Source organism: Mus pahari, chromosome 5, assembly GCF_900095145.1.
Source record: "Mus pahari chromosome 5, PAHARI_EIJ_v1.1, whole genome shotgun sequence".
NCBI classification, from domain to species: Eukaryota; Metazoa; Chordata; class Mammalia; order Rodentia; family Muridae; genus Mus; species Mus pahari.
The window spans coordinates 17,244,220-17,256,634 of record NC_034594.1 but is presented as its reverse complement, the minus strand read 5'-3'; the positions used below and the strand labels follow the sequence as shown (position 1 = coordinate 17,256,634).

Here is a 12,415-nt window from a genome sequence, read left to right as displayed (position 1 = left end):
AGAGAGAGAGAGATTGAATATGAATATTTTAGAGAGGCACTGGACTTTCAATTTTTAATTTAATTTTTTAGATTTATTTATTTTTATATGTATGAGTGTTTTTCTCTGCATTCATGCCTGGTACCTACAGAGGTCAAGAGAGAGTCTTGGATTCCCTGGAACAGGAATTACTGATGGTTATGAGGCACCGCGTAAGTGGTGGGAATTGGACCTGCAAGAGCAGCAAGTACTTTCAGCCTCTTCACTGCCTCCATAACCCCTTACAAACGGACGTTCTTAAAGATAATGAAACTTTTAAAAGTAGAACTGTATTTTATATTGTGATCTTGAACAAAACAAGATAGGAAAGATTATAGTTTAATATATTTGTGTGTCAACCTAACTAGGGGTCAATTTTGTTGGTTAGTTTTTTTGGTTTTTTTGTTTGGTTTTGTTTTTTGTTTGTCTTTTTGGTTTTTTTGTTTTTTGTTTTTTGGTTTTGTTTTTTTAGTTTTGTCAACTTAATACAATCTAGGAAGATAGAAAGTCAGTTGAAGAATTGCCCCTGAAAGAAAGTCTGTGGAGCGTTTTCTAGATTATTGACTAATGTGCTGGGTACAACCCACCATAGGTCATACCAGTGTTCCTGGGTTATATAAGGAAAGTGGCTGAGCAAGCCTTTTAAGTAAGCAGCATTCTCCACAGTCTCTACTTCAATTCTTGCCTACAGATTCCTGCCTTGACATTCCTCAGTGATGGACTATGATAAGGATGTGTAGGCCGTAAACCTTTTTCTTCCCGAAGTCAGGCTTGGTCAGTGTTTTACCAGAGTAGCAGAGACTAAGTTAAAGCAAGAAGACTGGACTTTGTAAATAAAAAATTTGATATGATAATAACATTATTACTATTACTATTTGTGATGTTTGTATATGCTCGGCCCAGGGAATCACACTAGTAGAAGATGTAGCCTTGTTGGAGTAGGTGTGTCACTGTGGGAATGAGCTTTAAGACCCTCATGCTAACTGCCTGGAAGTCAATATTCTGCTAGCTGCCTTCAGATGAAGATGTAGAACTCTCTGGTCCTCCTGCACCACGCCTGCCTAGATGCTGCCATGCTCCCACCTTGATGATAATGGACTGAGTCTCAGAACCTGTAAGCCAGCCCCAATTAAATGTTGTCCTTCCAAGAGTTACCCTGGTCATGGTGTCTGTTCACAGCAGTAAAACCCTAACTAAGACATTACTGTTATTGTTATTATAGCTCTGGATGTCCTGGAACTCAGTCTGTAGATCGGGCTGGCCTCAAACTCACAGAGATCTGCCTTCCTCTGCCTCACAGGGGCTGGAATTAAAGGTGTGCACCACACTGCCTGGCTTACTTTTTCTTATTTCCTTGAGAATTTTATATTTTGATCACATTTATCTCCCCAGCCCCTCCAGGATCTCCTCCTACACTGCCTGCTTTCTTTTTTGAGACAGGGTTTCACATAGTCCAGTTTGGCCTCAAATTCAGTATGTTAACAAGGATAACTTAATTTCCGGTCCTCCTATCTCTGCCTCCCAAGTGCTGGAATTACAAGTGTGTTCAGCCATAGCTGTCATGTGTTGCTGGTGACCAAACTCACATTTATTTCTGCAAGCTGCGGTGGCAGATACTTTAGGCCCATACTTAAGAAGCAAAGGCAGGTAGATTTCTGTGGCTTTGAAACCATCCTGGTCTAAACAAGGAGGTCCAGGCCAGCCTGGGCTACATTGTGAGACCCGCCATCTCAACAACAACTAAAAAGTTACTTACTTTGTGATGTGTCTGTGTGTGTGCATGCCATAAAACACATGTGGGTGTCAAATAACAACTTGTGGGTGTCTGTTCCCTCCTTTCTCCATGTGGGTTCAGAGGATTAAACTTGCATCATCAGGCACTGCAGTAAACACCTTACCTGCCAAGTCCTCAACACAGCCACAGGAATCTCATCTTTGTGTTGTTCTCAGTTCTAACCTCCTGTGGGGTTCCTGGCAGCCATGGCAGCCTGGCACATCACAGGCCTTAGGCAGTTATCTGGTGAATGAGCAGAACCCATACATCACCAGACTTCCTGACTACTCTTCAGATTGTTTAGGGTTCACTAACTGTGGAGGGGGGCTGTTGGCCAAGGTCTGGATGAGCTGTTCCGTGCTCCGTGGTCAGGGCTGTGGGCCCGGCTGGACTGTGAGGACAGTCAGTCACTGAAGCTTTGCTCGGGCTTGGCTGTCACCTCCCTCAGCTCCCTGCCTTTTGAAGCTCCCACACCTGCCTTGTTCTGCATCCCATTCGCTTTCCTGCAGGGACCTCAGGCTCTGTTGCATCCTGGGCTGCCAACGCTGAGTGAAGGCCTGTAACGTGCTCAGCACCTCCCTCACAGCAGGCCTGATTAAAGTTCCCAGGGGACTCTGGTGTGTTTCTGGGGCAGAGAAACTCTGGATTCTGAGGGACCAACCTCTTAGAGGGACAGAGTGACCAGGCTATGATACAGGGTTTCTCTTGAACTTAAGACTTTTTACCCAAATTATTTCTATGACTTATTGTTGGGTGCTTCTATGTTTGTCTTCTTTTTCTTTCTTTGAGACAGGGTCTCACGTGCACCTGGCTGGCCCTGAGCTCCTTACATAGCCAGGAATGATGTGGTACTGCTGATATTTCTGCTTTCACCCCCCACCCCCCACCCCGTGTTGACCACACCCAGTTAGTGTGCTGCTGGAGTTCCTACCCAGGGCTTTGTGAAGTTAGGCAAGCATTTTCTCAGACACAAATTCCAGCCTGAGGAGAACCGTGGTGGCATCATCACCGTCATCATCATCATCATGTTTTAAAACCACCTTGGAAAGAAGTAGTTTTTTGTGGCTTTTTTCCTTAGTTTTGATTAGTTCTCCTCCTTTGTCTTCCCCTTACCTTAGTCCTTCTCCTTTGCCACCCCTGCCTTAGTCCTCCTCCTCTGTCTCCCCTGCCTTAGTCCTCCTCCTCTGTCTCCCCTTGTCTTAGTCCTCCTCCTCTGTCTCCCCTACCTTAGTCTTCCTCCTCTGTCTCCCCTGCCTTAGTCGTCCTCCTGTCTTCCCCGCCTTAGTCCTCCTCCTTTGTCTCCCCTGCCTTAGTCCTCCTCCTCCTCCTCCTCCTCCTCCTCTTTCTCCCCGCCTGCCTATCCATCCCCACCCGAGCCTTTCCACACCAGCGTGGTGTTCCACACTTCTATTTTTATTCATTCTACTCGCCACCCCCATTCAGGATCCCTTTCTAGTCTCCTGGCCTCTAGGCAATCACTTCAAATAAACACAGAAAAATCAGTTCAAAGCTAAGATCCACATACAAGAAAGAGCATGCAGTGTTGTCTTTCTGAGCCTGGGTCATTTAGTTTTTTAATACTTTATAATTCTATCCGCTTTCCTGCAGATACTATGATTCTTAGAGCTGTGCATATGTTCCTCATTTTCACTGCCTATTCTCCAGTTAACACAGGCGCTTTGTTTTTCCTGGTTCTGGTGAACAGAGCAGCACTGAGTACGGGGGAGCGTGTGTCTCTGAGGTAGGAGATGGCTTCTTTGGCTGTGTGTCCAGGAGTGTGGCACAGTCGGATCATACGGTAGTTCTCCTTTTAGCTTTTAGTGAAACCTCTGTGCTGATTTCCAGAGTGCTGCACCAATTAATGCTCCCACCAACAGTGAGTCAGTGCCCCTCCCCCACTGCCTCACCTGCACTGCTTGACTGACGCCAGTGTTCTCCTCTCTCTCTCTCTCTCTCTCTCTCTCTCTCTCTCTCTCTCTCTCTCTCTCTCCTGGGTTTCTCTGTGTAGTCCTGGCTACCCTGGTATTCACTCCATAGAGCTGCCTGCCCCTGTCTCCCGAGTGCTGGGATTAAAGTCACCACAGCCCAGCAGATGATAGACATTCTGACTGGGCTGACATGGGACCTCAGCGTACGGCAGAGTTCCGCTGATGGCTAAAGATGTTGAACACTCTTTAAGATGTTTATTAGCCATTTATATTTCTTCCTTTGTGAGTTCAGTGTGCAGCTGCATAGCCCCTGTTTTTAATGGGGTTATCTGTTTGCTGGTTTTTGTTTTGTTTTAACTGTAATTCTGTAATCGTGCGATGAAGCCTTTGTGGGGTGTATAGCTGGCAGGGGTTTTCACCCGTTCTGTGGGCTTCCTCCTGTCTTGATTGACAGATTTCCTTTTCTGGGCAAATGCTTTTTAATTCATGACACATTTCATTCATCAGTTGTGGCCTGCCTTCCTGAGCACCAAGCTCTCAGGAAGTCTTTCCTGAAGTGCGATCTGAAGGTGTCTGCTGTGCCTTTTTCCTTAGCAGTGTCGGAGCTTGAGGCCTTACCTTAAGGTCTACAATTCTCTTGGAGTTGTTTTCTGCGCAGAGTGAGAGAGAACAATCTAGATTCATTCTTCTATGTGTAAATATCCAGTGTCCCCCAGCACAAATGAATACTTTTAGCTTTTTTTTTTTTTTTTCCAGAAGCTCAGGAGGCTATATCTGAATGAGTTTCTATGTGGACCTCTATTCTGTTCCACTGACATACACATCTGTTTTTATGCTGATACCATGGGTTTCTGCTACTATGGCTCCACACTGTACCTCAAAACCAGCTCCGGTGATCCCTCCAGCAATGTTGCCTGGGATTGCCAAGGCTATCTGGGATCTTTTGTTGTTTGATAAGCATCATTTGTTTCTCTGTTTCTGTGAAGAATAGTGATTGCTTTGGACCCATGATTTTTTTTCGGCAGGACAGCCATTTAGTCTTCCAGCTCTTCCTTAGTTTCCTTTTCAAGTGTGTGAAGGTCTTCCCTGAAGAGATCTCACTCGGCTGGTTAGGTTAGTCCAAGGTTGGAGGTGGGCTGTGGCCTGTATTGGGAAGGGCACTGTTTCTTTTTTAGCTTGTTTCCTGTTGGTTTCTAGATTGGCCAATGATTTCTATGTTCAGTTTGCAGCCCGCCACTTCACTCAAAGTATTGATGCTCAGCGTTCTAGAAGTTTTCTGGTAGAGCCTCCAGGGTTACCTTACCATTGCCATTTCTCTCTTTCTCTGAGATAAAGGTCTCACTGTGTAGCCCTGACTGGCCTGGAACTCAATATGTATACCAGGTTTACTCCAAATTCACAGGGAATCATATATCTGCCTCCCACGTGCTGAAATTAAAGGCATGTACCACCACTCTGGGGATAGAGTCTCTTTTAAAATCACATCTGCAAATTAGGGTACTTTGACTTCTTCCCTTCCTATTTATATTTCTTCTGTCTGCCTCTCTTCTCTTACTGCTCTAGTGAAGACTCCAGCACTGTCCTGCGTGAGTGTGGAGGAAGTGGGCAGCCCTACCGTGCTCCTGATTTCAGTGGAAATCCTTGACATTTCCCCTGTCTGGTACACAGTGTTGCCTCTGTTGCCATGGGTAGCCTTGACTATGCTCAGATGTGCCCTCCTATTCCCTGTTTCTTCAGCACATTTCATATGAAAAGGGCCAGGTGTCATAGCACATGCCTTTAATTCAGGAGGCAGAGGGAGGTGCATCTCTTATAGTTTAAGGCCAGCCTGGTCTACATAGCAAGTTTCAGGTCATTCAGGGGTACACAGTGGGACCCTGTCTCAGGAAAAGAAAAAAAAAAAAAGTTGAATTTTGTTGAAAGTCTTTTTTACATCTGTTGAGATAATCATGTAATTCTGTCCTTTAGTCCATTTATGCAAGTCCATTTGTTGATTTGCATGTGTGGAGTCAATCCCTGCATCTCTGGAATAAATCCAACTTTATCATGGCAAATCATCTTCCTACCCCCCAGAAGGGTTTCTCTGTGTAGCCCTGGCTGTCCTGGAACTCACTTTGTAGACCAGGCTGGCCTCAAACTCAGAAATCCAACTGCCTCTCCCTCCCAAGTGCTGGGATTAAAGGCGTGTGCCACCACGCCCAGCTCGTCAATCCTCTTTTTAAAGACTTGTTTGTGTCATTTTAAATAACAAAACTTGTGTTTGTGTCTGCATGTGAGCATGTAAGTGCAGATGTTTGTGGATGACAGAAGAGGGCGTCAGATCCCTAAGAACTGAAGTTACAGGTGATGGTGAACCACCCGACATGGGTGTTGGAAACCGATCTTGGATCTTCTAGAAGAGCAGTAATAAGTGCTGTTAACCAATGAGCCATCTCTCCAAACCGATGGATTTTGAAATCTCAATCAGTGGGAACTAGCAGCTTCCCAAGAGCCAGTGTCTGGAAAAGCCATTCTCCTCTGCTGCTGAGCTAGCAATAGTGCTGCTGTCTTCTGTGCCTGGCATGGAACTACAGCGACTAGACCCCTTTTTCCTGGACCACGGGACAGGAGCTATGGGTATTCAAGGAGAATTGGTGTGCAGGAGCTCCTGGCCACCTCACCCCTTGTCATCAGCCACACACACTGTTCTGTAATGACAGCAAGCTTTCGTTTGCTTAGTGGGACTCATACTTGGCTACATATTAATACTACTTGGGAGTTTTTAGATGCTGTGGGTCTTCCTTGTTTACACCTTATTCATAAAGGCTGTCTCTTCTTTTTTTTTTTTTTTTTTTTTTTTTGTCTTTCTGACACAGGGTTTCCTTTCTCTGTGGCATAACAGCCCTGGCTGTCCTAGAACTCACTCTGTAGACCAGGCCTGCCTCCAACTCAGAGACTCACCTGCCTCTGCCTCCCAAGTGCCTGGGATTAAAGGCATGAGCCCAGCCTGGTTTCCAGTTTTTATCAAGTATGGATAAGCCTGCTGAAAACACATGCAGCTTCTCACAGGCCCTGTTTTCAGCTCAGCTGGCTAGCTCCCAATGAACAGCATTGCCGAGTCTCCTTGTAACAGCGTGTTGAGCTTTGTGGGAAGCGCTGCACTGTCTTTCAAGCAGTGAATGAAGGCTCCTCTCACTCTGGACCCTTGCCACGATATGGTTCTATTTTGTCTCCTTCTAGAGAGCAGGCGTAGTCCAAAAATGTGGGGTTCTGAAACCCAGAATGAGGACCTGCTTTAGGCCTGCATGCCAGAACAGCCGGGAAGTCTTTTTCAATCTGAATCACTTTGAGACTGGTGTGTGAAGTTAGAAGGGTGGGACCTGTTATTGTCACCCGAGTCACACTTAGATCCCCACATTGTTCCGAGTAGTACACCTTTAGATGATGTCCTACTTGGCTTTAACTGTCAAGTTGACATAACCTACAGTCACCTAAAGGGATTCTCAATCAAGGGATTGCCCACAGCAGAGCGACCTGTGGGCATGTCTGTGGGAGATGGTGTTTTAGTGATGTGACATAACCCCAGCTCCAACCTACTGGGGGCAACACAATTTCCTGGGCAGATGGTCCTGGGCTTTTTCAGAAAGCTAACTGAGCATTAAGTCTGAGCAAGTAAGCCACCAGGCAGCCTCCTCTGTGGTTTCTGCTTTCTTACTTGAGTTCCTGCCCCAACTTCCCTCAGTGACAGACTGTGATCTGGAAGTGTCAGCCAAATATATCCTTTTTCCTTCTAAGTTGTTTTCAGTCACAGTGTTTTCTCACAAAAGAGAGAAGAGAGGGAAACTGGAACAGATGGCAAAGAAAGGAGAAACTGTCTGAACTGGACAGACGTCCCTCAGAAAAGCTGCAATGACCTCAGCCATTAGAGATATGCAAATCAAAACTGTGAGTGGTCTGTCTCATCTCACCCCCAAGAATGGCTGACAGCACAATATCCAGGGTGGCACATGTCTCTGGTTCCAGCACTGGGGAGGCAGAGGCAGGCAGGTCTCTGTGAGCTGAAGACCAGCCTGGTCTACAGAGCAAGTTCCAGGCCTGTCAAGGCTGTAGTAAGAAGGGAATTTTATATCATTTTGAAGAATATGGGTAGAACTGAAGATCATGTTAAATGCATCAAGCCAGACTCAGACAAACATGTTTTCTCTCACATATGGACCTCAGGCATCTGTGTGTATGTGTGGTTGTGCACATACACATGCGAGTTCATGGAATACGTGTAAGAAAATGTCGTATTTTCCAAAATGAATATATGGTTTAAAAAGAAAGAGGAAAATGCCTGGAACCGAGATGTGATAGCTGGGTCTACAGTTGTCTTCTTAGACCATAAGGTGACCTTGAGCTTGAGAAACCCATGGGCAGTGCAGACCCACTGACAGGTACAGTCAGGTCTCAGGACCAGATGTGGTCTGCACAGCCCAGACCCTTTTCAGTGTAGAAACCTAGACTTGAAGCTTCTGTAAGCATAGGTGAGCTTTTGTTCTGCTTTTGTCTGTTTTTGTCTAGCAGTATGTGTGCTTCTGTGTTCTGGCACAATACAGTCTGAATAGTAGGGGCCTTGAATACCCTGGTGTTTGGTGTCACCAGGCAGTGGTGTATGTTACAGAGGGCAGAGGAAAGAAGAGGTGGCCTGGGGACGGCATCATGTATTCTGTGCACAGAGCAATGAGTAAGCAGGCCTGAGGCCCACAGAGATGCCAGAAGCACATTCAGGAGGGGTCACAAGCCAGGAGGTTTGTGAGTAACAGCAAAGGGTGGGCCTCCGCTCAGGATGACTGGGAGAAGAGCGAAGACAAAAGCAGGCTTGGGGGCTGGTGAGATGGCTCAGCAGGTAAGAGTACCCGACTGCTCTTCCAAAGGTCCTAAGTTCAAATCCCAGCAACCACATGGTGGCTCACAACCATCCGTAATGAGATCTGACTCCCTCTTCTGGAGTGTCTGAAGACAGCTATAGTGTACTTACATATAGTAAATAAATAAATCTTTAAAAAAAAAAAAAAAAAAAAAAAAAAAAGCAGGCTTGAAGCTGGAGCAAGGACAGAGACCAGACTGCAAGTTCCCAAAGACTAGGGCATGATGGCTTACACCTGCATTCCCTGTGCCTCAGAGGCTGCAGGCAGGATCGCCGAGAGTTCAAGGCCAGCCTAGGACTCATAGTGAGACCCTATCTCAGAGGGAAAGGGAAAGCAGAGAAGAGAAGATTTCAAAAGGAGTTGAAACCTAACAACCAGGGAGAAATATGGAGATGAGCGAGCGGGATTCACAGAGGAGAGCGGCCCTGCCTGTGCTTATGCTGTGCTCAGAGGGATGGGATGGACATGGGTTAAAATAGGAACGCAAGGGCCTGGGTTCCATCTCCAGGAATACAAAAAGAAAACAAATTAAAGGCCTGATTTGATGGAAGAACTTCCTTTTTCATTAAGTACATAGGTCCCTTTGATGACAGGGTCGCCTCTCTAGTCCAGCAACTTCCCTTTGCCATTCCTTTGTGGATACCATTCTGCCTCTGTCTGTGCCTTTGTCCCCACCTTAAAGCCAAGCATCCGTTCCTTTGCTTCTGAGATCCACCATGGGTTCGGTCTCTGTGAGCATATTCTGTCACTATTACTCCTCAGGGTATGGTCCACCTCACTCTGACCACCCTTTCCTACCTACATACCACCTGGCCAACTGGCGTCTCTACCCCCACCCCGGGTTCATCTTCCACTTGTGCACTGTGCCCTCCCACGGAACTGCTGCATCCAGAATCAGGATTCTTATTCACAGAACATTCACAACAGCACAGCTCCGTGTTGAGTTAACAGTTGCTGAGTGAAGAAGCATTCTCAGGGGCTGAAGCTGAAGCTGACTGACTAAAAGCAAGTGATTCTGAAGCCAGTTTAAGTGTAAGCACCAAAGAGCCGAGGGAAGTGACATAATGCAAGCTGGGGTGGGAAGTAAGTCAGTTCCCAGCCTCCTGTGAGTTCTGTGAACCCTACAGCCTGCAGATGTAAGGATGAAAGCTTCCTTTTTCCTGAGAGTCACTTTCCTCCCCTTCCTGGGGCCTCTGCTCCTCCTGAGGTGTGTGAGACCTCAGAGAGTTAGGACCCAGGCTGATGGTGCTGCTCAGCAGACGCCTGAGCTGAGCCGATATGGACAAGAGCGGAGCCTGCTTCACCGTTGGCATAGGGGTGCTGGGGCCCAGTGAGGGAAGGGAGGGCCAGGCTCAGCGCTGCTAGGGCTGGCCAAGTGGCTGCAGGAACACTTAGAAGGCGTGTGGTGTTCTCATCCGTGTCACCGTGCTGGGAGCACAGCCCTGAAAAACAGCTTCTTCCGTGACACAGATGGAAAAGTCACTTTTTAGTCCAGATACTGTTGTTTTTTTCCCTTTTAAAGCATCCATTCCATCCCAGGAGAACCGCTAAAGGCCGCCTCCAGCCCAGCCCCCAGCAGAGCCCAGCTGCCCACGCTGGCGTTTGAAAAGCCCCCATGCCCCTGGGCTGCTCTGGGAGTCACCTAAAATGACTGCCTTGGGTGTGGAGAAACTGAGATAGGGAAAGAGCCTGGCAGCTCGTTTGGGACACAGAGCTGAGGAAAAGCTGAGCGCATGGCCTACTTAGGAAGCCTTAATTATGGCCTCTGGGTGGTATTTTCCTGTCATCCAAGAACCACTTCCCAGGCTGTTGATGGGGACTGATTTATCCAGACATTTGGGCCCCCTACCTTTGAAATTGCGCTGTCACATCAGGCTTGGTCGCACTATGCTGGGGCATTATAACTGGGTAGGAGAAAGAGGGTGGGGTACAATGTCAGAGCTCAACACTCCTGCCCTCAGAGGGGATTTAGAGCCCTGAGCACCTGTGGGGGCTGAGGTGGGGCAGGACACATCCCCTCCAGGCCCTGGCAGGAAGCTCCAGCCCGAGCCCGGCCTCGCCCTAGGTCCATTCTCTTCCCCTCTCTGGAAAGTTCATGCTCCCGCCCACGTGCCCACGTGTCTGTGCGTGTACGTGCACAGGCCCCCGGAGGCCCAGGTAAGCAGAGCCCTGGCAGAGCGACACGTATTGTTTTGGAACGTTTATTCTTCTCAGCTCATTTGTGAGGAGGCTGATGGCTGTCATTACTGCTCTGACGCGTTAGGTTGCCAAGATAGGGGGAAAACACAGTTTTTCCTCCTCTAAGAATCTAATTACTTATTTGGGTTAGTCCCCGACCCATATACGTTTCTTAGTAGAGAGACACCCTGTGCTTGCTGAAAAGAAAATGGCCTTAACCAGCTTTCAGAGACCCTGTGCCTGGCCAGGTGCTGTCTGCATGGCAGACCATGCGGCCTGCAGAAAACCTCTCTCCATGAGTTTAGGTGACAGAGCCTTGCGTGGTTCTTGCAGAAGGAGACTCCTGTTTTCTATGGCCTGCCATTTCCCCTTTTCTGTGCCTTGTCTTGCTAACCTGCTTTTGTCATGGTTGTCCCTTTTCCAGGTGGGCGCCTCCCCCAGCACTGCCTGTAGCCTCACCTTACCTCACCAGCCCTGGGCACGTTCAGTTCCATTTCAGTTTGAGGTTTTAGTTTATCTCATCATTACATTTTTCTTTATTTGTGTGAATGTGTATGTATTTGTGTGGGCATGTTTGCGTCATGGCTTTGATATGGAGGTTAGAACACGGTCAGTTGGCTCTGTGCATCCACTGAATGGACCTGGGGATGGACCTCAGACTGTCAGGTTTAGATGCAAGCACCTGACTAGCTTATCGGGAGCCATCTTGCCTGCCCTCTGGTCTTTGTTCTTTAAAGATAGGGACTTATTTGTAGATCAGGTTGGGTTGGAAATCTCAGTGATCCTCCTGCCTCTCCCTCCCGCAGCACCAGGGCCTGGACTGCAGGTACAGGAGCACAAGGGCTGGGAGGTGTACCTCTCACCTGCCTTGGATTTTTGTAGGAAGACCCAGGCCTTTGCTCATCTCCCTGGCTCCTGTCCCTCCTGGACCTGCTTTCCCAAAGCAGAAGCTGAGGCCCCCACAGGTTACTCTCCACCTGAGGGTGGGACACTCGCTCTCCCTGCACAACTCAGAAGTCATAGCCCAGCCCCCAAGGTCTTGACTCAACATCTGAGAACACCCATGGGTTTTTTTGTTTTGTTTTGTTTGTTTTTGTTTTTTTCTTTTTGTTTGTTTTTGTTTTTCAAGACAGAGTTTCTCTGTGTAGCCCTGGCTGTCCTGGAACTCACTTTGTAGACCAGGCTGGCCTCGAACTCAGAAATCCGCCTGCCTCTGCCTCCGGAGTGCTGGGATTAAATGAGAGCACCCGTGTCTTTGCACCCAGCCTGCTCATCTTGAGGCTGTTTAGGGCTACCTTCTTAGCTGTGAAGCGCTTAGTCACACTGTTTGGAGTGCCTCTTTTTGTTCACTTGTTCATTTGTTCATTCGTTCATTCATTCATTTATTCATTCACTCACTTTCATGCTGTCTGCTTTTAGGCCTTGGAAGCACAGGCATGACCTGTGCCAATGTGGCCCTTCCCCAGTGGTATTTCTATTTTTATTATCGTTTTCTTTCTTTCTTTCTTTCTTTCTTTNTTTTTTTTTTTCCTTGAGACAGGGTTTCTCTGTGTAGCCCTGGCTGTCCTGGAACTCACTCTGTACACCAGGCTGGCCTCGAACTCAGAAATCCGCCTGCCTCTGCCTCC

The 12,415-nt window shown here is 47.6% G+C and overlaps 1 protein-coding gene across 2 annotated transcripts in view; it reads left to right on the top strand.

The window, feature by feature from the left end:
• The window catches only part of Fam178b (family with sequence similarity 178 member B), a 126,738-nt gene that overhangs the window by 65,767 nt on the left and 48,556 nt on the right, over positions 1-12,415 (top strand). The window lies entirely within an intron of this gene.